This window comes from Pristiophorus japonicus, chromosome 16 (assembly GCF_044704955.1).
Source record: "Pristiophorus japonicus isolate sPriJap1 chromosome 16, sPriJap1.hap1, whole genome shotgun sequence".
Taxonomy (NCBI): Eukaryota; Metazoa; Chordata; class Chondrichthyes; family Pristiophoridae; genus Pristiophorus; species Pristiophorus japonicus.
Window position 1 is genome coordinate 111,086,408 of NC_091992.1, and position 21,340 is coordinate 111,107,747.

Below are 21,340 nucleotides of genomic sequence, written 5' to 3' on the forward strand. Positions count from 1 at the left end.
AATGTAAAATGGCTGATTCAGCCCAGTTATATTGCGCATACGTGTGGCCGTACCATGCATTGGCGTTTGCGACTGGAGACCAGACCAGAAGCGTGGGAAGATAAAAAAATAGCGCAGAATGGCAGACTTTTTTCAGCGCCGGAACTTTCAGCTCTGCGCACAACATCTGTGATGGAATGCCGGAGTTAACACTAGTGCTCCTAGTGAACTTTCATTTGGCAAAAGTTCGTCACTCTGGCGCTAACGTTAACTCGGTGGTAACTTTTTCGCTCCACCACGAATTGCGCCCGGAAACTGGCAAAAATGCAAATAGCCGAAAATCCAGTCCTATATAGTCTGCTGCAGGTTAATCATAGCAGACATACCTGGGGAAAAGGGCAATCAGGTGAGAATCTGCTTCAATAATGTAAATGAAAATAGCTCTTCAGTAGAACAGTTCTCTTGAACTAAAAAGGGACAGGGTTGCCTGAAATTCTTGTCTACTAAGAGTGACATTTAACAAGAAATTTTAAAGGCACTCTTTTCATAGAAAACTTCTAGCACAGAAATTTGTTAAATTATGACTACGTTTCCTGCTCACTTCTATCTTGAAATCTTTAAAAGTGGACATTTTCTGCAGGAACATGTGGATCCCATGCAGAATCCTTAACTGCGTGATTTTTTAAAATGTCATCAATAATTTAAGATACAACAGACTGCTTTTTATCCTTTAGCAGAATTCAAATATAATATATCCATGTCTGGTTTCAAGTACTAATAGATTCGTTTCTGCTAGTATTTAAAAAACTGGTTGCATATTTAACTAATATGGGATTATTGAATTACTTAGCAACCCTATATATTTAGGCATCTTTCTGATAAAACTTCGGAGAGAGAAGAGATGGAGGCGGAGGAGGTGGAGATGGAGATATATGTATTGATCTGTAAAGGATTCATTAATCTGTGGTTTATCAGAACACTGAGGGACTGAGCTCCTTATTGGATTGTTATCAGGAATAAATGATTTAGTTTGGGAATATCACTAAAAGATTTTGTTTGGGATTGCAGTGCTCAATAAATGAAGCAGAGGAAACCATTCCTTCTGCACATTATGTCCTTCGGTTGTGTAAAATATTCCTCATAGTTCTCCACTACCAATATTTCTCTCTTCCACAAACCGCTTTTAATTTAAGGCTGGGTAAACTAGTATACCTGATTTATACCAAAACAATATTCATTCTACTATGTCACAAAGTCTATTTAATCTCTTTCTAGAAATGTAACTTCATTGGAGTTCACAGTGAAATATTAGAATGGATTTTTCAGAGAAAAATTTTGATGTTGTCTGGTTTAGAAATAACATTAATGGTTTCATTTCATCCAGGTGGATCTTGATGGTAACCTCAAAATATCCTTGCACAGATGAATTGCATCTGGGTATAAATATTGTTGAATGTTAAAGCACTCCACCCTTGCCTCAGCTCCTCTGCTGCCGAAACCCTCAAACACATCTTTGCTACCTCTAGACTCGACTATTCCAATGCACTCCACGTTCTACCCTCTGTAAACTTGAGGTCATCCAAAACTCTGCCGCCCGTGTCCTAACTTGCAACAAGTCCCTTTCACCTATCACCCATGTGCTCGCAAATAAACATTGGCTCCTGGTTAAGCGATGCCTCGATTTTACAATTCACTTCCTGGTTTGGATACATATAGATTTATGACCTCAAAATACTTAGATTAATGATGCAAATCCCAAAGATTTGAAATATCATTGTTGTAACTATATTAAAACATATAAATCGAAGGCACAATTGGATTTATGTTTTATTACGCTCATCTCCGCAATGTTTCTCGTCATCCTGAAGGGGGAAAAAAAAGTATTCATATTGAAATTGGTGCATTAGCAGAATTCAGTTCACTGGTTATCACCTTATTTGTTATCATAGTACTCCCACCACTGGGTGATTGTGACCAAAACGGCCACAAGTTATTGATTGTCCCCATTTGGCCCACGGGGTCGGCCATTTAGGACCATGAGGAGAAAATTCTTCACTCAGAGGGCGGTAAATCTTTGGAATTCTCTGCCCCAGTGGGCTGTGGAGGCTCAGTCTTTGAGTATATTCAAGACAGAGATCGATAGATTTTTGGATATTAAGGGAATCAAGGGATATGGGGATAGTGCAGGAAAATGGAGCTGAGGTAGAAGATCAGCCATGATCTTATTGAATGGCGGAGCGGGCTCGAGGGGCCGAATGGCCTACTCCTGCTCCTAATTCTTATCTTATGTACATCATAAAGTCAGTATTGCAGAGATTACAAATTAACCGACTTGATTAACCACGCAAAACTTTGCTGAAAAAAGGGGAGCACTCTAATCTTTCTTGTCCAGAAATATTTCGGACTCCTTCGATCACTTGCTAATCCACTCTAATGAAACTGGACTGTAACTAGTATATTCTTCAGAAATAAACTTTCTTCCAAACATGTCACAGCCTAAGTTTGTTCAGTATTCCATCTTCATTCCTTTATAACCTCTACTTATCCAATATTTGCTAAGCAGGAAAGATTCTGCGAAGAGAAAAGCCATTCAGCCTTCTTTTCATGTTCTAGCAAACAGAAAAAAATTGGCCCAGGTTTTGTGGCCAGCAAGGAATGAACAGTGCCAGCCACTCATTAAACTTTCTATGGGCTTTTGCAGTAGTTAGAAATCCATTTTTGCACAGCACTTTCCACAGGGCATCTGGGACCTGTGTGACCAGGGCAAGCAACCGTGCTTCTCCTTAACTAATCAGTTTGAAGAATTCTTAATGAGCAACATAGGCTAGTTTTTTTCGGCATTGAGAGGGCGGGTTTGGAGGCAGTTCTGCTGTCAAAAGAGAAAAGATTAACAGCGGGTCGGCAGCCTGCTGTCAACCCATCTCCACTCTCGTCTCCCAAGTATCGTGCCTGTCAGCGCTTAACAGACCCAACACCAAGTGGCGGGGGAGGCAATTAACATCATTAACAGCTTGTTAAAAAGGTACTTAAACAGCATTTTACCATGTACTTACCATTTTTCTAGCTTTTTCTCAAGATTCGCGGCGCTCGGGGATCATGTCAGACAAGTAGGTTGGGTTTTCAGTGAGTATACATTCTTCTGAATAGTTGACAGCTGCAAAAGTGATATAAAAGCTACCATTTCACAGCTGTTCACTTTCCAAAGTTAGAAGCTGGGGCTTTGAGGATTTGGAATACACCTTTGACCATTATGCAGTCTGGAAGTGTTTGGAATAAACTTTCTATCTCCTTGTCACCTCCTTGGAGCAACCTCTCTCATCATTGACAGATCGCTTCTGTCATCTCAACTTCAGCTGGCATCAGCATCAGTACCCTTGAAGAGAAATCTCACCTTGGTCCTCAGAATCTCACCACAATCAGCCCCAACACCAACATCACCAGGCACAGCAGCATTACCAACACCACCACCAACCTTCTTCGCAGTCACCTAATGCTGCACAGGACATCAGCACCCAACCACATTGCTGCCCAGGAGGCAAAGGATGGCCTCACCATGGCCAGATTTACATCACTTGAAGCTATACACCCTGGCTGCCACATGATGCACCAGGTTGGCACCACCCCACACCAGCACAATAAAACATCCCTACAAAGCCCAAGCCATTTCTTTCACACTCACCACCATTGCAGGGGTTACTATTATGTCTCACCATTCACTGCAACTCACTAAGCCAGTTCCAAAGGTGCAGACAGATCTGTCCAAGAACGCAATATGTTGCAAGTAAAGATTTCAATGTTTGACAACACATTAACAGAAAGTTTACATGAACATTGGAAAACAAGGACCAAATGCCTACCCTTGTGTGGTGATGATTGGAATAGGATGAGGGCACGTGAGGGGTGACTAGTGAGATGGGGAAGTGACAATGTAGCTAGAGAGAGAGAGAAGTTGGTGTAATTAAGGATATGCAGGTGTAGGGTAGGGAAGGCAGAGTGATGGTGATGTGATGAGTGGCACAGCAGGATGAGGTTGAGTGTAACTTTGCAGTAACATTTTGTGATCTACTGAGATCATTGAAAGGTTTGCACCACTGCAGGCAGGTTGTCCTGACAACATCCCTGATTGTGTCCTCCTGTGCAACGTGCAACCAGGCTTTGTAGGCCTTGTGGGAGGGTCTCTTCCGCCCATTGGAAGGGAAGCGAATCGAATCTCCCTGCATGCTGTAACATCCTCCATAAGCATATGGAGGGAATCATGGGAGAGCCTGGGTGCAGCCCTGCACCTCTGTGCAGTGCTTGCCAGTGTTTGTAGCACCTTACTGACGGAACAACTGTCAAAATTAATGTGGACACAGTCCCTTTAAGGAAACCAGCTGATGACATGCCATCAAATGATGTCATCAGACCCGCTTCTTTTTAATTGTCCAGGAACCTCGTTGGATGAGCTTAACAAGCCTCATCGATGTAAAATTACTTGGAGAGCGGACTGGAGTCAGGAGCAGACTGGAACCTCATTGAAAATCCCTGCCACACCACGGACAGCAAAATCACGGCCATTGAGTCTAAACCAGGAAGTGTCAGTTAGAGTGTTTAATTCAATGCCAAATCATGTACAGAAAACAAAAGAGAAAGTGGGAAAGAAAGATGGAATTAAGAGAGACAGAAAGAAAACATTTTAAAAATTATTTAATTTCTTAAATCTCCAAAAATAATTAAAATCTGAAGGAATGAGATTCTACATTTATAAAACGTTAATTTTCAGTGCCAGAGAGGTTGATTTGCAGTAATAAAGAGTTATCACACTATTAAAAATCCACTTGGAATGGACAAGCCTTAACTTTTCTACTAAGTTTAGTGGGTATCTAGTTGGCAAGTATAGCAACTTTATGCGTTCCATGTGTTTTCAATGGCCAGTCTCTGGGTGGGATACTAGCATAGCGAAACTCCTGGAGGAGCAGGATTAATTTGGACATTGAATATATTTAAGGTGGAGATAAACAGATTTTTGAATGATAAGGGAGTCAAGGGTTATGGGGAGCGGGCGGGGAAGTGGAGTTGAGGCCAAGATCAAATCAACCATGATCTTATTGAATGGCAGAGCAGGCTCGAGGGGCCAAATAGCCTACTCCTGCTCCTATTTCTTATGTTCTTATGGACAGCAACTTCCTGATTTCTGAATTTAACCGTGCACGTGTGGTTGCTGGAAGTTGCTGTCCGATTTACTCCATAATAGAAACATAGAAACATAGAAAATAGGTGCAGGAGTAGGCCATTCGGCCCTTCTAGCCTGCACCGCCATTCAATGAGTTCATGGCTGAACATTCAACTTCAGTACCCCATTCCTGCTTTCCCGCCATACCCCTTGATCCCCCTAGTAGTAAGGACCTCATCTAACTCCTTTTTGAATATATTTAGTGAATTGGCCTCAACAACTTTCTGTGGTAGAGAATTCCACAGGTTCACCACTCTCTGGGTGAAGAAGTTCCTCCGCATCTCGGTCCTAAATGGCTTACCCCTTATCCTTAGACTGTGACCTCTGGTTCTGGACTTCCCCAACATTGGGAACATTCTTCCTGCATCTAACCTGTCTAACCCCGTCAGAATTTTAAATGTTTCTATGAGGTCCCCTCTCATTCTTCTGAACTCCAGTGAATACAAGCCCAGTTGATCCAGTCTTTCTTGATAGGTCAGTCCCGCCATCCCGGGAATCAGTCTGGTGAACCTTCGCTGCACTCCCTCAATAGCAAGAATGTCCTTCCTCAGGTTAGGAGACCAAAACTGTACACAATACTCCAGGTGTGGCCTCACCAATGCCCTGTACAACTGTTGCAACAACTCCCTGCCCCTGTACTCAAATCCCCTCGCTATGAAGGCCAACATGCCATTTGCTTTCTTAACCGCCTGCTGCACCTGCATGCCAACCTTCAATGACTGATGTACCATGACACCCAGGTCTCTTTGCACCTCCCTTTTTCCTAATCTGTCACCATTCAGATAATAGTCTGTCTCTCTGTTTTTACCACCAAAGTGGATAACCTCACATTTATCCACATTATACTTCATCTGCCATGCATTTGCCCACTCACTTAACCTATCCAAGTCACTCTGCAGCCTCACAGCATCCTCCTCGCAGCTCACACTGCCACCCAACTTAGTGTCATCCGCAAATTTGGAGATACTACATTTAATCCCCTCGTCTAAATCATTAATGTACAGTGTAAACAGCTGGGGCCCCAGCACAGAACCTTGCAGTACCCCACTAGTCACTGCCTGCCATTCTGAAAAGTACCCATTTACTCCTACTCTTTGCTTCCTGTCTGACAACCAGTTCTCAATCCATGCTAGCACACTACCCCCAATCCCATGTGCTCTAACTTTGCACATCAATCTCTTGTGTGGGACCTTGTCGAACGCCTTCTGAAAGTCCAAATATACCACATCAACTGGTTCTCCCTTGTCCACTCTACTGGAAACATCCTCAAAAAATTCCAGAAGATTTGTCAAGCATGATTTCCCTTTCACAAATCCATGCTGACTTGGACCTATCATGTCACCTCTTTCCAAATGCACTGCTATGACATCCTTAATAATTGATTCCATCATTTTACCCACTACCGATGTCAGGCTGACCGGTCTATAATTCCCTGTTTTCTCTCTCCCTCCTTTTTTAAAAAGTGGGGTTACATTGGCTACCCTCCACTCTATAGGAACTGATCCAGAGTCAATGGAATGTTGGAAAATGACTGCCAATGCATCCACTATTTCCAAGGCCACCTCCTTAAGTACTCTGGGATGCAGTCCATCAGGCCCTGGGGATTTATCGGCCTTCAATCCCATCAATTTCCCCAACACAATTTCCCGGCTAATAAGGATTTCCCTCAGTTCCTCCTCCTTACTAGACCCCCCGACCCCTTTTATAATCGGAAGGTTGTTTGTGCCCTCCTTCGTGAATACCGAACCAAAGTACTTGTTCAATTGGTCCGCCATTTCTTTGTTCCCCGTTATGACTTCCCCTGATTCTGACTGCAGGGGACCTACGTTTGTCTTTACTAACCTTTTTCTCTTTACATATCTATAGAAAGTTTTGCAATCCGTCTTAATGTTCCCTGCAAGCTTCTTCTCATACTCCATTTTCCCTGCCCTAATCAAACCCTTTGTCCTCCTCTGCTGAGTTCTAAATTTCTCCCAGTCCCCAGGTTTGCTGCTATTTCTGGCCAATTTGTATGCCACTTCCTTGGCTTTAATACTATCCCTGATTTCCCTTGATAGCCACGGTTGAGCCACCTTCCCTTTTTTATTTTTACGCCAGACAGGAATGTACAATTGTTGTAGTTCATCCATGCGGTCTCTAAATGTCTGCCATTGCCCATCCACAGTCAACCCCTTAAGTATCATTCGCCAATCCATCCCAGCCAATTCACGCCTCATACCTTCAAAGTTAGCCTTCTTTAAGTTCTGGACCATGGTCTCTGAATTAACTGTTTCATTCTCCATCCTAATGCAGAATTCCACCATATTATAGTCACTCTTCCCCAAGGGGCCTCGCACAACGAGATTGCTCATTAATCCTCTCTCATTACATAACACCCAGTCTAAGATGGCCTCCCCTCTAGTTGGTTCCTCGACATATTGGTCTAAAAAACCATCCCTTATGCACTCCAGGAAATCCTCCTCCACCGTATTGCTTCCAGTTTGGCTAGCCCAATCTATGTGCATATTAAAGTCACCCATTATAACTGCTGCACCTTTATTGCATGCACCCCTAATTTCCTGTTTGATGCCCTCCCGAACATCACTACTACTGTTTGGAGGTCTGTACACAACTCCCACTAACGTTTTTTGCCCTTTGGTGTTCTGCAGCTCTACCCATATAGATTCCACATCATTCAAGCTAATGAGTGCTGAGAACTTAACCCTTATCTTTAAACTGCAAAATCCAGGCCAGTATATCCAAAGAATGAACTTCAATACTTCCTTCAGCTGCAAGTATCAAGGAGATAGAATTTCCAGTGGTTCACCGCCCGGTTTCTTGGCACTATTGGCCATTTTGGACGATAACCGGGTCGGCTAAAAATTCCCCAGCTGAGTTACACCGGTGGTTTCGAAGTACTGCTGGGGAGCGGACCACCGGCATGCCACCGTCCACAGATCGCCATGGCGCGTGACCCGTAGGTAAGTATTAAAAAAAACGCCGAGAATCAACGGAGCTGGATGGTAGGCGAGTAACCCTGCAAGAAAAAGGTTGGTCATTGTTTTTTTTAAACTCATGATTTTAAAATTCTCTTGTAGTGATTTAAGAGAAAAGGGTCCTGAGAATGTTATGATTTTTTATTCTATGTTTTTTGAAAAAAATATTGTGTGCGCTTTTCTCTTCCTAGGCCCAACCCGCAGCCTCGGTGTAAATTTATTAATTATCGCCCATTTTCTTTAAGAATTACCCAATCGGCCCAAGATTAAATTTTTTCACCGAGAATTGGGGTGCAACGTTCATTTTTTCCGCTGGGCAGATTTTTTTCTTTTTTGGGAGGAATTTTTCGCCGGCGATAATCTTGGGAATCTTAGCAGTCTTTTGGGCGGCAATCGGACGCGGTCGGGTTGTTTGGAAATTCTAGCCCCGACGTTCTCTAGTTGGCTGCTTGTTCGGAAAGGCAGATGCAACTGTTCAAAACTCTGACTAAACTGGAATGCAATCAAGGTACTCCATCAAAAGAAAACTGGAGATATTTAGATACCTTATCAATTTAGTTTGGATATGTGTACATTTTGGATACAGAGAAACATTCAATATAATTTCTTTACACGACATCCCCACCATATGACTTATAGTAGCCTTTAACAATGTTTCATATATCTTTGGTCCAATGGTATCTTTCTTGCGATTGTTATCACATTGTAACTCAATAAAAACAAAGAAATTCATCGTGGTTCATGTCTTCCTGTAAACTGGATTATAAACTGAAATATCATGGATCTAGGAAATACAATTAAATGAAACAGATGCACCTCTCGGTGAATGCTGTACGGCAGAAAAAGTATATAAAGGCTACAACAAATATTTATTACAAAAGCAAAATACTGCGGATGCTGGAAATCTGAAATAAAAACAGAAAATGCTGGAAATACTCAGCAGGCCAGGCAGCATGTACGGCGAGAGAAACAAAGTTAACATTTCAGGTCGATGACCCTTCATCAGAACTGGCTTTAATTCTTACACCCATTCCCTGCTTTGGAACAATATATATTGCTGCCTTTAGAAATCCTTTACTTAATGGGGATAGTGATTCTATCAGAAATAAGGCTATTGGTACATTTGCTATGGGAATATTTCCAAGCACTCGTAGAACATTGACAAAAGAATAATTAATCTTTTCTTATCTTTCAAAGATGAGAAGTGTTACTTAATTGAAAAAGCAAAATCTCCAAAAGCAGGAAATGGACATAAGAATTAAAGGAACAGTTAACTTCAATATGACTGGACATTGTATAACGGACTTCTGGATGACTGGAATATGTAGAAATTTTTACGTCTGAGAGAGGATGACATTCCAGTCTTTTATGCTGGCATGCTTCTGCCCTTCCCATCCAGTTCATACGGGCACATTTCTCCCTTTCCCAGTTTATGCCAATAGTTCTCCCGCTTTCCCCCTAAATTCAAACACGCACTCTTTTACACCCTCCTCACAGTTTGTAATGCCCACTTTTGATTCCTGAAAATGGCGAATTATACCACGGCTCTGGAGAAGGTGCAGAGGAGAGTTTCCAGATTCTCCTCCTCCTCCTCCTCATCATCGTCCTTTCTACCTACTGTTGCTGCTGCTTCAGGATGGGTGCACTGCAGGCTGTGGCTGGGAAGTTGTGGCCTTGCAAAACTAATCGGAGAATTCCCATTGACAGTGTGCAGTGCTGTTCTATCCCCAGAAGCAGCTGGAAATCACAGCACCAGAACAGTGTTGAAATGAGAAGTCAGGAGCAGCACTCATTTTTCTTTGCAACTTAGATAAGTGGATAATGACTGGAAATTCCCAAGTGTGTGAAACGCAATTGATAAGCACGTGTCTGTTTTGCACTGTGCATTCTCGGTGGACGCTTCTTCGACTCGGTCAACAATTCCAAATGTTACCAAAAGGAAAGGAGATAAAAACCGTATCCCTATCCAGCGCATCTCTTCACTTCAGAAAGCAGAGAAATTTGCACTCACCAGCGACGAGGTCACTTCCAGAAGATATCACAAATGCGAGAACTTCATGTGATCAGGTGTTTAAGAGTTCTACTCGAGAGGTATGCTGATCCCCTGTAGAATAAATCACAGTGAATTGAAGTTAACATTTTGGAATGAGGTGTGTTGGGGAGGAGGTGCATATGGTAAGTGAAAGGATTTGGAAAGATGTTTGAGAGACAGCCTCTAAGAGACAATTAATTATTGTTTTTAAATGAGTTCCTGGGAAGTTAAGCCTATCAGGATTTTTCATGTGATAAATACTGATGAACACATGCGAGCTATAGTACAATACAAATGATGTTAAACACAGAACATCAACATGACAGATGTCATATCCTGTCTAATGCAAATTTCTCCATCACACTTGATACCAAATCCAGAATATCTTGAGCTTCTTCATTGACCATCCCGCAAGTCAGCATTCTCATCTGCACTCTGGCCTATAGCTGACACGAGCATTGTTCGAAGAATGAAGAGCAATTGGCTGTGTAACCTTTGCAAGCAGAGGTTTAAGCAGAAAATTGGCCACATGTGCAATCTTCAATCATGCAATTTATAACCTGTCACATATCTATTACCCTCTGTTGCGGAGGAGTATAAAATGTATCTCCTGCCCAAGGTGAAAAGGTCTGCTCCTTTTGGGGCTTTGGAGCATTTCAGATATGTCAAGACAGCAGGGCAAGAGGGCACAGGTTCAGGATTGCAAAGGCCGAATTTAGGCCAGACATTAGCAAGCATTTCATCGCACAGAGGGTAAGCAACATTGGAACAGGTTACAAGGAACAGTGGTTGAGACCCAGAAACTTGTCTCACTTAAGAAACAACTAGATGCTGTACTGGAAAGGTAGTTGGTTGGTACTCTGAAAAGATTAAATTAAATGGGCGGGAGGGCCTTCTTCTTCCAAACCTATATTATGTGACTTTGCAACATTTTTAAAAATATTTAAACACGATGACTCGATAACTGGTATGGAATGTGGACTTTTTGTTTAAATGAACAGAAGTGATAGAAGGGTTGGGTAAGTTGCCTCTGGGAGTCAGGATAAAAATGTTAAAACCCATCCACATCAAGAAACTTCCCTAATGACATTTTCACTCCTCCAATTTCTCCCTTTGAACAGGTCAACTTTGCACGCTGTCCGACGACTCCTTGCTGGGTATTTGCTCAGGATGGGACCGAAGGTACGCAATCCTGGCCTCCCATTAAGCCGAGCTTCAAACACCATATTTTATCCATTACCAAGCTTGCCTATTTCCAGTTCTGTATTGGCCATTTCTACCCCCAAAGGAGCTATCCCTGGTGTCCTGGACAATATTTATCCCTCAAATCAACATAACAAAAACAGTTTATCTGGTCATTATCACAGTGCTGTTTGTGGGAGCTTGCTGTGCGCAAATTGGCTGCTGCGTTTCCCACATTACAGCAGTGACTACACTCCAAAAGTGCTTAATTGACTGTAAAGTGCTTTGAGATGTCCGGTGATCATGAAAGGCGCTATATAAATGCAAGTCTTTCTTTCTAGTACTCCATAAATCAGCTCAGCCTGTTTCATCAAGTTTATTTAATTGAGAAGCCTTTTATTATAGGTTTAAAACTTGTTCTGAAATTGGATTCATGACTAATTATCACCATTAAACTCATTTCCACCGCTTTCTTTAAAGTGGGAAAAGGCAGAGTCATCCTGAAGGGGAAAAGAACTGTTCATATTGGAATTGTTCACATTAGCATAATTCAGTTCACTCGTTATCACCTTACACTGTTAAAGTGTTACTTCCATTGCATGGTAATTGTGGCCAAAACTGCCACAAATTACTGATTTGCCACCATGTACTGATAAAGTTAATATTGCTGAGATAGAGAATTAACCGATTTGATAAACCATGTAAAACATTGTTGAAAAAAGGAGAGCACTCTGGTCTTTCTCATCCAGAAATATTCCCAAGTACGTTTTGTACTCCTCAGATCACTGACTATTGTGCTCCGATGAAGCTGGGCTGTAACCAGTATATCCTTCAGAAATTTATTTTCTTCCAAACAAATCACAGCTTAAATAAATTTGTTCAGTATTAACTTTCCAGCATCTAGCTTTTCCAATTTTTGTTAAGCAGGAAGGATTCTGCTAAGTAAAGAACTGGCATCGTGGTGAGATAAGACATTCAGCCTTCTTTTCATGTTCCAGAAAACACAAAATATATTTGAAGGATAAACGTCAATGCTTCCTTCAGCTGCAAGTTTCAAAGTGTCTCGTTGACTGCTTCTCGGGAAGGGCAGACACAACTGTTCACAAACCTGACTAAATTGGAATGCAAGCAAAGTCTCCATAAAATGACACAGTCACTGCAATAAGCTATTTTATTGGAAAAGTGTTCCTCTTAAATATTTTTCTGAGCAAAATTAGAATATTATTTTGGAGTGAAACTTGATTATTACCATTTCATACCGATTCCTTAGCATTGTCCGGAAAATTGAAAATAACAACAGGAATTCAATATCTTGTAAATTTGTGGAGTTCATCGGTTGTCTGCAAATCCCAATAAACCACAAAGCTCCCTGAACCTTTGATGTCAGGTCAGGTTGAACAGAGTTTGAGAGTGGAGAATCTATTAAACTGTCAGAGTAAGAGATAGACAGTCACCACAAATAATCTGCAGTCTGGACTGTAGCCTCATTAAACTTCGAGCGTAGAGTTTTAGACAGTGACTCCATAGTTACGACAGGCCAGGAAAACGTTTGATCACTGTCAACCTTAAAAGAATGGATCTGGCATTCATGAGTATTCTTTCGAGCTTATTTTTGTCTCTCCCACAAACAGAAGCAAATATCCTTCTGGGCTACTTTTTCAGAATTGGTTATTATCCGACTACACCGCACTTTAACCATTCCCCTGCAATGATCATTTACGCTTGAATCTGTCTTCAAAGATTCCACAACATTGCAGCACACAAGGAAACCAATTGGTCCGCAGCACTCGTGTGCTGCTGCTGGCTCCTGAACTGCCACAATCAACTGTGTTATTTCCTTGTCCTCTCCAAACATCCTTTTGTATTCTTCCTTTGCAAATACATGTCCAAGCTTCTTTAAAATAATCCAGTCTGTGCCTCAATAGACATTTGTGATAAAGCATTCCACATCCTAATCGTTTAACTTCTTTGCGCCCTCACTTTATGCCCCTTGTTACTGTAATGTCGTATTTTGTTTTTTAATTATTGCTTTCAACACGAGTGTTGCTATTTGTCAGGTACGGTCGGGTTTGTTTGAAAACGTGTGGAAACAACAACAACTTGCATTTATATAGCATCTTTAACGTAGTGAAACGTCCCAAGGCGCTTCATAGGAGTATTATGTCATAAAAATTTGACACCAAGCCGCATAAGTTGAAATTAGCGCAGGTGACCCAAAGCTTGGTTAAGGAGGTAGGTTTTAAGGAGTGTCTTGAACAAGGAAAGAGAGGTACTGAGGCGGAGAGGTTTAGGCAGGGAATTCCAGTGCTTGGGGCCTAGGCAACAGAAGGCACGGCCACTAATGGTTGAACGATTACAATCAGGGATGCTCATGATGGCAGAATTAGAGGAGCGCAGACATCTCGGGGGGTTGTGGGGCTGGAGGAAATTACAGAGATAGGGAGGGGCGAGGCCATGGAGGGATTTGAATATAAGAATGAGAATTTTGAAATCAAGACATTGCTTAACGGAAGCCAATGTAGGTCAGCGAGTACAGGGGCGATGGGTGAGCGGGACTTGGTGCAAGTTAGGACACGGGGCAGCGAGCACAGGGGTGATGGGTGAGTGGAGCGAGTTAGGGCATGGGTAGCCGAGGCTTGGATCACCTCTAGTTTACGTCGGGTAGAATAAAGGTACTTCCCATGTCCTTTCCTATTTCTCGTTCATCTCTCATTTACAGAAACCATTTTTCTCTTTCATAAAATGCATTGGCATGACGGTTAATTGTTTAGGACGCACTTTTGAACATTTGAAACCCAAGAGCAGGAAAATGCATTCAAAACAAATATCAAATTCATATTGTAGGCAATAGACTGGGATGGACAACACATACCTCGGTTTTAAAGGAACAAAACTGAGACTTGGGGAAAACAGCATTGCTACAGTTTCCCTCCATCTGGTATGCACATGTTTGGATTAAGATGTCTCTTGGAAATTACTGCATGCAAGATACACAATGCTGGATTTCTAAATGAACACTTACAATGGAAATTTGAAGCATTAATCACAAGTTATTTCACCTGCATTAATTATATTGCTGAAGTACATCAAAGCATCAGACAACTGCTTAAAGAACCCCCAGCCTGACCACAGCCTTATTCAGAGACGATAATCTCAGCTCACTGTGATTAATCTTTGCCACTTCTGTTTCCTTCATGAAACAAAATTGCATTTTTGAGAATGTTTTCTTGAGAGCTGCAATTTCCTTACACCACCAGTCAATGTCACATCAATTTCACAAATGCCTTTGTTCTCCTGCCAACTTAGATGTGGGATATTCAACAAAATCCTATAGTAAATTTTAAACATTTTAATTTCCTCCCTCCGCTCATTTTCTCCCCTTTGAGAGCCTTTCATCTTCTTTAGTTAGGAGGGTGAGCAAGGGGATAATATAGGTTGGAACTTCTCCATAATCGTTATCCATGTCACTCTGATCAGCTCATTGGGTGATAGCAAGACTACCTACACTTTTTCAAAACTTCTGACAAAGCTGATGTATTACTACAGGTTGTTTTTAATGTACACTACAAGGGTTAGATGAAGTGAGATGGGAGGAGGCTATTGTGGAGCACAAACGCTGGCTGTTGGTATGAACAGTTGGTTTGAATGGCCTGTTTCTGTGCTGTACATTCTATGTAATACTCTTACAATGAACCTGATTGAGTTTACTTACATGCAGTTGCGTTTGGCAGGCATTCACAAGGCAGGGTAATAGATCCCCTTTCTAAGAGTTTTCTTTTTACTTACAGTAATTTCTCCTCTGCTCCTCACACAACATAAAAGGCCCAGTTCTGGATTCCCTCCTCGGTACTCAATGAAGCAAATGCTGAATAGGTTAAGGTAATGTAATAAGGGAAGAATTTAAACAAATATAAGCTCCAAGCATTAGAAAAATCAGAGAAATGTAGGCCTGGAAATTGCTCCTGTGTGCAGTGCAAGAATAAACTGTGGGTTACAAAACATTTGTCAAAGAATTTATTCCAGTTGTTTTGCCCATAGCAGTGCTGTTTTCAGTCTGTTGTGTTTGGTCTCACTTAGTGGGCCATCCAATCAAAAGGGAACATCATGAATCTTTTAAACCAGCTGTGAATTGCAATGAGGAGAAAGTTAAACACCTGAAGTAGCACTGGGAAGACAAACTCATCAAATTGTTGCAGCTTTCGGCATTAAGAATAGCCAGTTTGAAAGGCCATGAGCTTTGAAATCTTCTGAAGGGTTGAGGGAGAGATCATCATCATTTCATAGGTGGTCCATCGTATCGAGGATGACTTGCTTCCACGCCAAAAAAGGATGAGTTCACATGTTTCAATGCAGGACCTAATATTCCAGGTCCTGAACTGCATGTTGAAGGGTGGAAGATGCCTGTGCTTGGATTGTTTTTAACGTGTGGTGGCCGTTGCACACCAGCCACCACACGGGCTTGACAGAGCTAGGTCTTGGTCCAGTGGCAAGGATTAACCAAGACGACTGGAGACCAGCTCTGCTGCACGGACCCAGTGTGCACACATATCGCAGTGTGGGCTGGCCCATGCTGCTCCTGGGCCCTCGCCTCTTCTGGGCCCCAAACTCTCGCCTCTCCTGAGCCCCGATCACGTTGCTCCACGATCACTCGCTGCTCCTGTGCCCTGACCGCGCCGCTCCTGCTATACAACCCGGCTTTCGGCGCGGCAAGAATGGGCACATTGCGATTCCACCCCACCACACCACTGAATCTCTGCTGACAGGGCTCCAGGCATGGGTCGGAGGTGCCGGCTGGCTGAAGGATCGCTCCCTCGGCCGGAGGTGGGCAGGTGGAGGGGGGGCGGGTGGCGGGGTGTGGGTGGAATGCAATCATCGAGCTCATGTGTTTCTGTCCGGCCGAGGGAGCGATCCTGCCGGCATGCACTCCCGAACTGTGCATCGGAGATGGCACAGCAGCAGACATAGGCATTTTGACACAAGCTATAATTAAAGTGCCATAAATCTCTGTACATCGCATCTCCATAGAGACAGAGCTTAGTGTTGCGCATGCGTGCAGATCAGGGTATGGTCCGTTCTGCTAGGGCGCTACCCAGCAAAGGTGTGTGTGCTGTGTTTCAGTAAGTCTCACATTAACAAGAATAATAAAGTTAAGAGTAAGAATTATAGGTGCACATTTTACTATGCCTCATGAGAATAAGGTTGGATTACAGAGGGGATGGATGATACCACACCATCGTCGCACAAACCAGTTCGCTCAGGCATTAATGGGGAGAGGGCCTTACCCTGATCGAATCTACATGGACAGGCGCTCATACCTACACCTGAGTGAGGCAGACTGCATTCGCAGGCTGTGATTTAGAAAGGAGGTCATCACCGAGAGCTGCCAGCTAGTCAGGGTAGACATACAGCCAATAAGTGACAGGAGGACTGCTCTACCTGTGGAAGTGAAGGTCACTGCAGCCCTTGCCTTCTATGTTTCTGGCTCATTTCAAGCAGCAACTGGGGACATGTGCCGCATCTTGCAGCATGCCGCACATTGCTGCGTTCGACAGGTGACTGCTGCACTGTAAGCCAAAAGGGAACAGTTCATCAATTTGCCTATGACCACGCAGGCAATGCGGGACATGGCTGTGGGGTTCTCCAGAATTGCTTGCTGCCCAAAGGTACAGGGTGCGATCGACTGTACCCACATCGCCTTGAGAGCATCTTTGGACGACTCCGAAGTTTATCGCAACAGGAAAGGGTTCCATTCCCTAAATGTGCAGCTTGTCTGCGCCGATCTGCATCAGATCATGGCAGTGGATGCAAAATACCCAGGTAGCATCCACAATGCTTCCATCCTACATGAGCGCGTTTTATCTACGATGTTTGAGGAGCCGACAGAAGGGCATAGCTGGTTGCTCGGAGACAAAGGGTACAGACTCACCACCTGGTGTGTGACCCCCCCTACGCAATCCCCGCACTGAGCCAGAGCGTCGGTACAACATGTCACACATAACGACACGGAGCATCATAGAACGGACAATTGGCATACTGAAGCAGCGTTTCCGATGCCTGGACTACTCTGGGGGCTTCCTGCAATACGCCCCTCACCACATCGGTCAGTTCACTGTCATGTGCTGCATGCTGCCCAACTTGGCCATCGTGGGGGGCCAGGCCTTGGACATTGAAGATCCTCCTGAGGGGAGAAGGGATGGGGGGGGCGGAGGAAGAGGAGGATGAGGTGGCTGACAATGAGGTCGAGGAGGAGGAGCAGCAACAGGAGGAGGACGATGACGGACCCATGCCACCACCTCAACCCACAGGACGTCGGCAGAGGAGGGGGCCTCGTGCACCTATAGTCATAGCTAGAGACTTGTGTCAACGGCTAATCAATAATCGCTTTGGTGCCTGAAGGCTGAACGGCCCGACAGTGTTGACTCTTTGCACCCGTTAGCGTGAAAAAATAATGTGCATCATATGCGTCTACATCTGAGCCAGGGTGTCTCTGGAGATGGAGCAAGCGGTGTCCACCGGTACGCTCGTGGCCTTCCGTCGTCATCCTCCTCCTGCTGCTGCTCCTCCTCCTTGACCTCATTGTCAGCCTCCTCATCCTCCTTTTCCTCCGCCGCCCCCCCTCCCTTCTCCCCTCAGGAGGATCTTCAATGTCCAGGGCCTGGCCCCCCACGATGGCCAAGTTGTGCAGCTTGCAGCACACAACATCGATGTGGTGAGGGGCGTATTGCAGGTAGCCACCAGAGTAGTCCAGGCATCGGAAACGCGGCTTCAGTATGCCAATTGTCCGTTCTATGATGCTCCGTGTCGGAGGGACTGGAGTGCATCATCACCCCCGGCAACCAAATTTTAATTTGATTACTATTGTTTCGAGTTTAATTTGTTTAATTTGCCAGTTTTAGTGGCCCCCCCACTCCCTTTTAGCCAGGGGGCACTTGTTTAATTTGTGTTTCAGTGCCCTAAAAAGAAGGGGACATTTGTTTGAAAATGTTTGGTGTGTCCCCCCCTTTAATTGATTAATTGATCACAACTAAAAGAGTTGTCCATCATATGTACGCAATGTTGTGTTGGTTTATGTTGCTTTAATAAGAAAAATAATATGCAGGATTCTGCTTAAATTTAAAAAATAATTAGGTTTATTAAACATTTGTACAGTTTTACTTAACTTTAATAAAAATTTTTGTAACAAACTTTAAACTTTTCAATGAAGAAAACAACAAGTAGCAGCAACAAACAAACAAACAAACTCAAGCTGCAGCCATCTCTCCTCCCCCTTATTCAAAGACCTGTGTGCCCCACTTGCCCCTATTGCTGCCTCTACCCCTACCCGTGCCCGTTGTCTCAGACTTCTGCTTTCTCACCCTGACCCCAAGGTTATTTCTGCTTTCTGTGCGAAGGCACATTTGTTGTGATGGGGTTGGACAGGGACAGACCTAGCAGACAACATTGTGGAAGGCCCAGGTTCATCGTCAGATTCTTCAGCCTGTGGATCAACCCGTGGCACACTACCTGAGGCTGGTCTGGGGATTGGAAAGTGAGTGTCAGCAGTTGATGCTGGCAATTGCTGTTGGGCAATGACAGCCTGGGAGTGTCCACTTATTGCGGGAGTTATCTTCGACATTCCCACCCAAATCTGTCCTGATACTGCACCAACTGCCTCCGACATTCCCTCCCTAATCTCCGACATCCCCTCCCTCATCTGTCCCAACTTTGCTCCCATTCCTACAGACAGTGTTGCTACTTCTACTGCCAATCCCGCTAATTCTACCCTTACCCCACCCATGGTGGCCAGGAGTGATCTGGTTAGCTCAATGCTCTCCCTACTCATTCCCATGATCTGTCCAATGTCCCCTGCATCCTGCATTTCAGGTTGAGCTCTCCTTCCCACCCTCCTCGGCTGTCTCCCAGGTGTGGCTTGCTGCAACCCACTGGGACCCAAAGCCTCGGACTGTACACCATGAAATGTCGCATCGGTTGTATCGCTCAGCAAAGGGTTTGGTGCCCTCATAGGGTTCACCGGTTCCAATTGTAATGTAACCATCTCATTATTGGGGTCTTCCTGCTGCGTTTCATTGTCTAGCTCATCCACATTCTGAAGTGCACTGACAGTTTCCTGATCTTCTGCTTCAGCTTCTGTCTCTTCCCGATGCGCAACATCTGCAAAACATAACAGAGCAGATGTTTGGTTAGCAGCAGGGGAGGGGGCAGTGGGGTCAGGGTGACATGAGTTCGCAGCAGGGCTATGGTCTCTTGGTGACCTTGGCCCAGTGTCCACATTGGCGGTTGATCTTCTCTTGCAAGATTGAACCATATCAGCGATCTTCTGTTCCACAGCTGCTAGTTGCAGCTTACTAAGCGCACCTCCTCCAGTTTTTGACCTTGCTTGGTTCATGTTGTGTATGCAATAACTGTTAGACTGAGTACTGTTTAACTCCAAGAGGTATGACCTTGGCTCTGCTTTATTAAGGTCCAAAGTGACTAATATACAAAATGGCTGGCCTTTTATACTTGGGCTGCACACACATGCGTGCAGCCCAATGGCCTCCAACAGTGACGCCAGCTAGTGGCTAGTGATCCCAAAAGTACATACGTGATAATATTCCCCTCTGAGATATTAACACAGTCTTTTAAAAATTGAGACAGTCCGGTGTTTTACGCTCCCGGGTTGACCGTCTCAGTTCAACTCCAGCCTTGGGTGAGTGTTCAGAGTCTGTTGTGACTGGTGATTGGGTGGCTGACCTGGTGGGAGTGGCAATGGCCATGTAAGGGATTGAAAGTCCATTTTCATTGAACATGTCAGTGATTGAAAGTCCCGATTCACTGATGACCACTGAGTCCTCTGATGACTGGGGGTAGGTTGGTTGATTATCGATTGTCTCTTCCTCCGACTGTTCCGGTTCGTCTGTGTGCCGCAGCTTTGTCTGATCCATATGTTTCCTGCATGTTTGCCCATTTTTGAGCTTGACAATAAATACTCTGTTGCCCTCCTTGGCCATGACAGTACCAGCGATCCACTTGGGACCCTGACCATAATTCAGAACATATACAGGATCATTTACAGAAATATCGCGTGACACAGCTGCGCGATCATGATACCCTTGCTGACTTTGTCTTCTATATTCAACATGATTATTCAAGTCAGGGTGTATTCAAGTCAGGGTGTACAAGAGATAGTTTGGTCTTAAGACCTCTCCATTATTAGTTCAGCAGACTAGACCCCGGTAACCGTGTATGGTCTTGTCCTGTAACTAAGCAGTATGCATGAGAGCCGGGTCTGCAGTGACCCTTGGGTTACTCGCTTCATACTCTGCTTTATGATTTGGACAGCACGTTCTGCTTGCCCATTGGATGTAGGTTTGAACGGTGCTGACCTTACATGTTTGATACCATTGAGTTTCATGAACTCTTGAAACTCCTGACTGGTGTAGCACGATCCGTTGTCACTAACAACGATGTCAGGTAGAACATGACACTGGGATTCTCATTGGTAGCTGTGGATATGCTGGATGACATGATTATACACTCTATCCACTTCAAATATGCATCCACCACAACTAAAAACATCTTCCCCAGGAAGGGACCTGCAAAGTCTATGGGGATCCTGGACCATAGTTTGGACGGCCATGACCACAGACTCAACGGCGATTCCGCTGGTGCTTTGCTGAGCTGCATGCAAGTGTTGCACTGATGCACACATGATTCCAGCTCAGAGTCAATTCCCAGTCACCATACATGAGACCTGGCGATGGCTTTCATCATTACAATGCTAGGATGTGTGCTATGTAGCTCACATACAAATTTCTCTCTCCCTTTCTTGGGCATAGAACACGATTGCCCCACAGTATACAATCCGATTGAATAGACAGTTCGTCTTTGCGACAAATGTAAGGTTTGGTCTCCTCGCACATTCGCTTAGGTATGGCAGATCAATCACCTTTGAGGATGCAACTCTTCACCACCAATAAA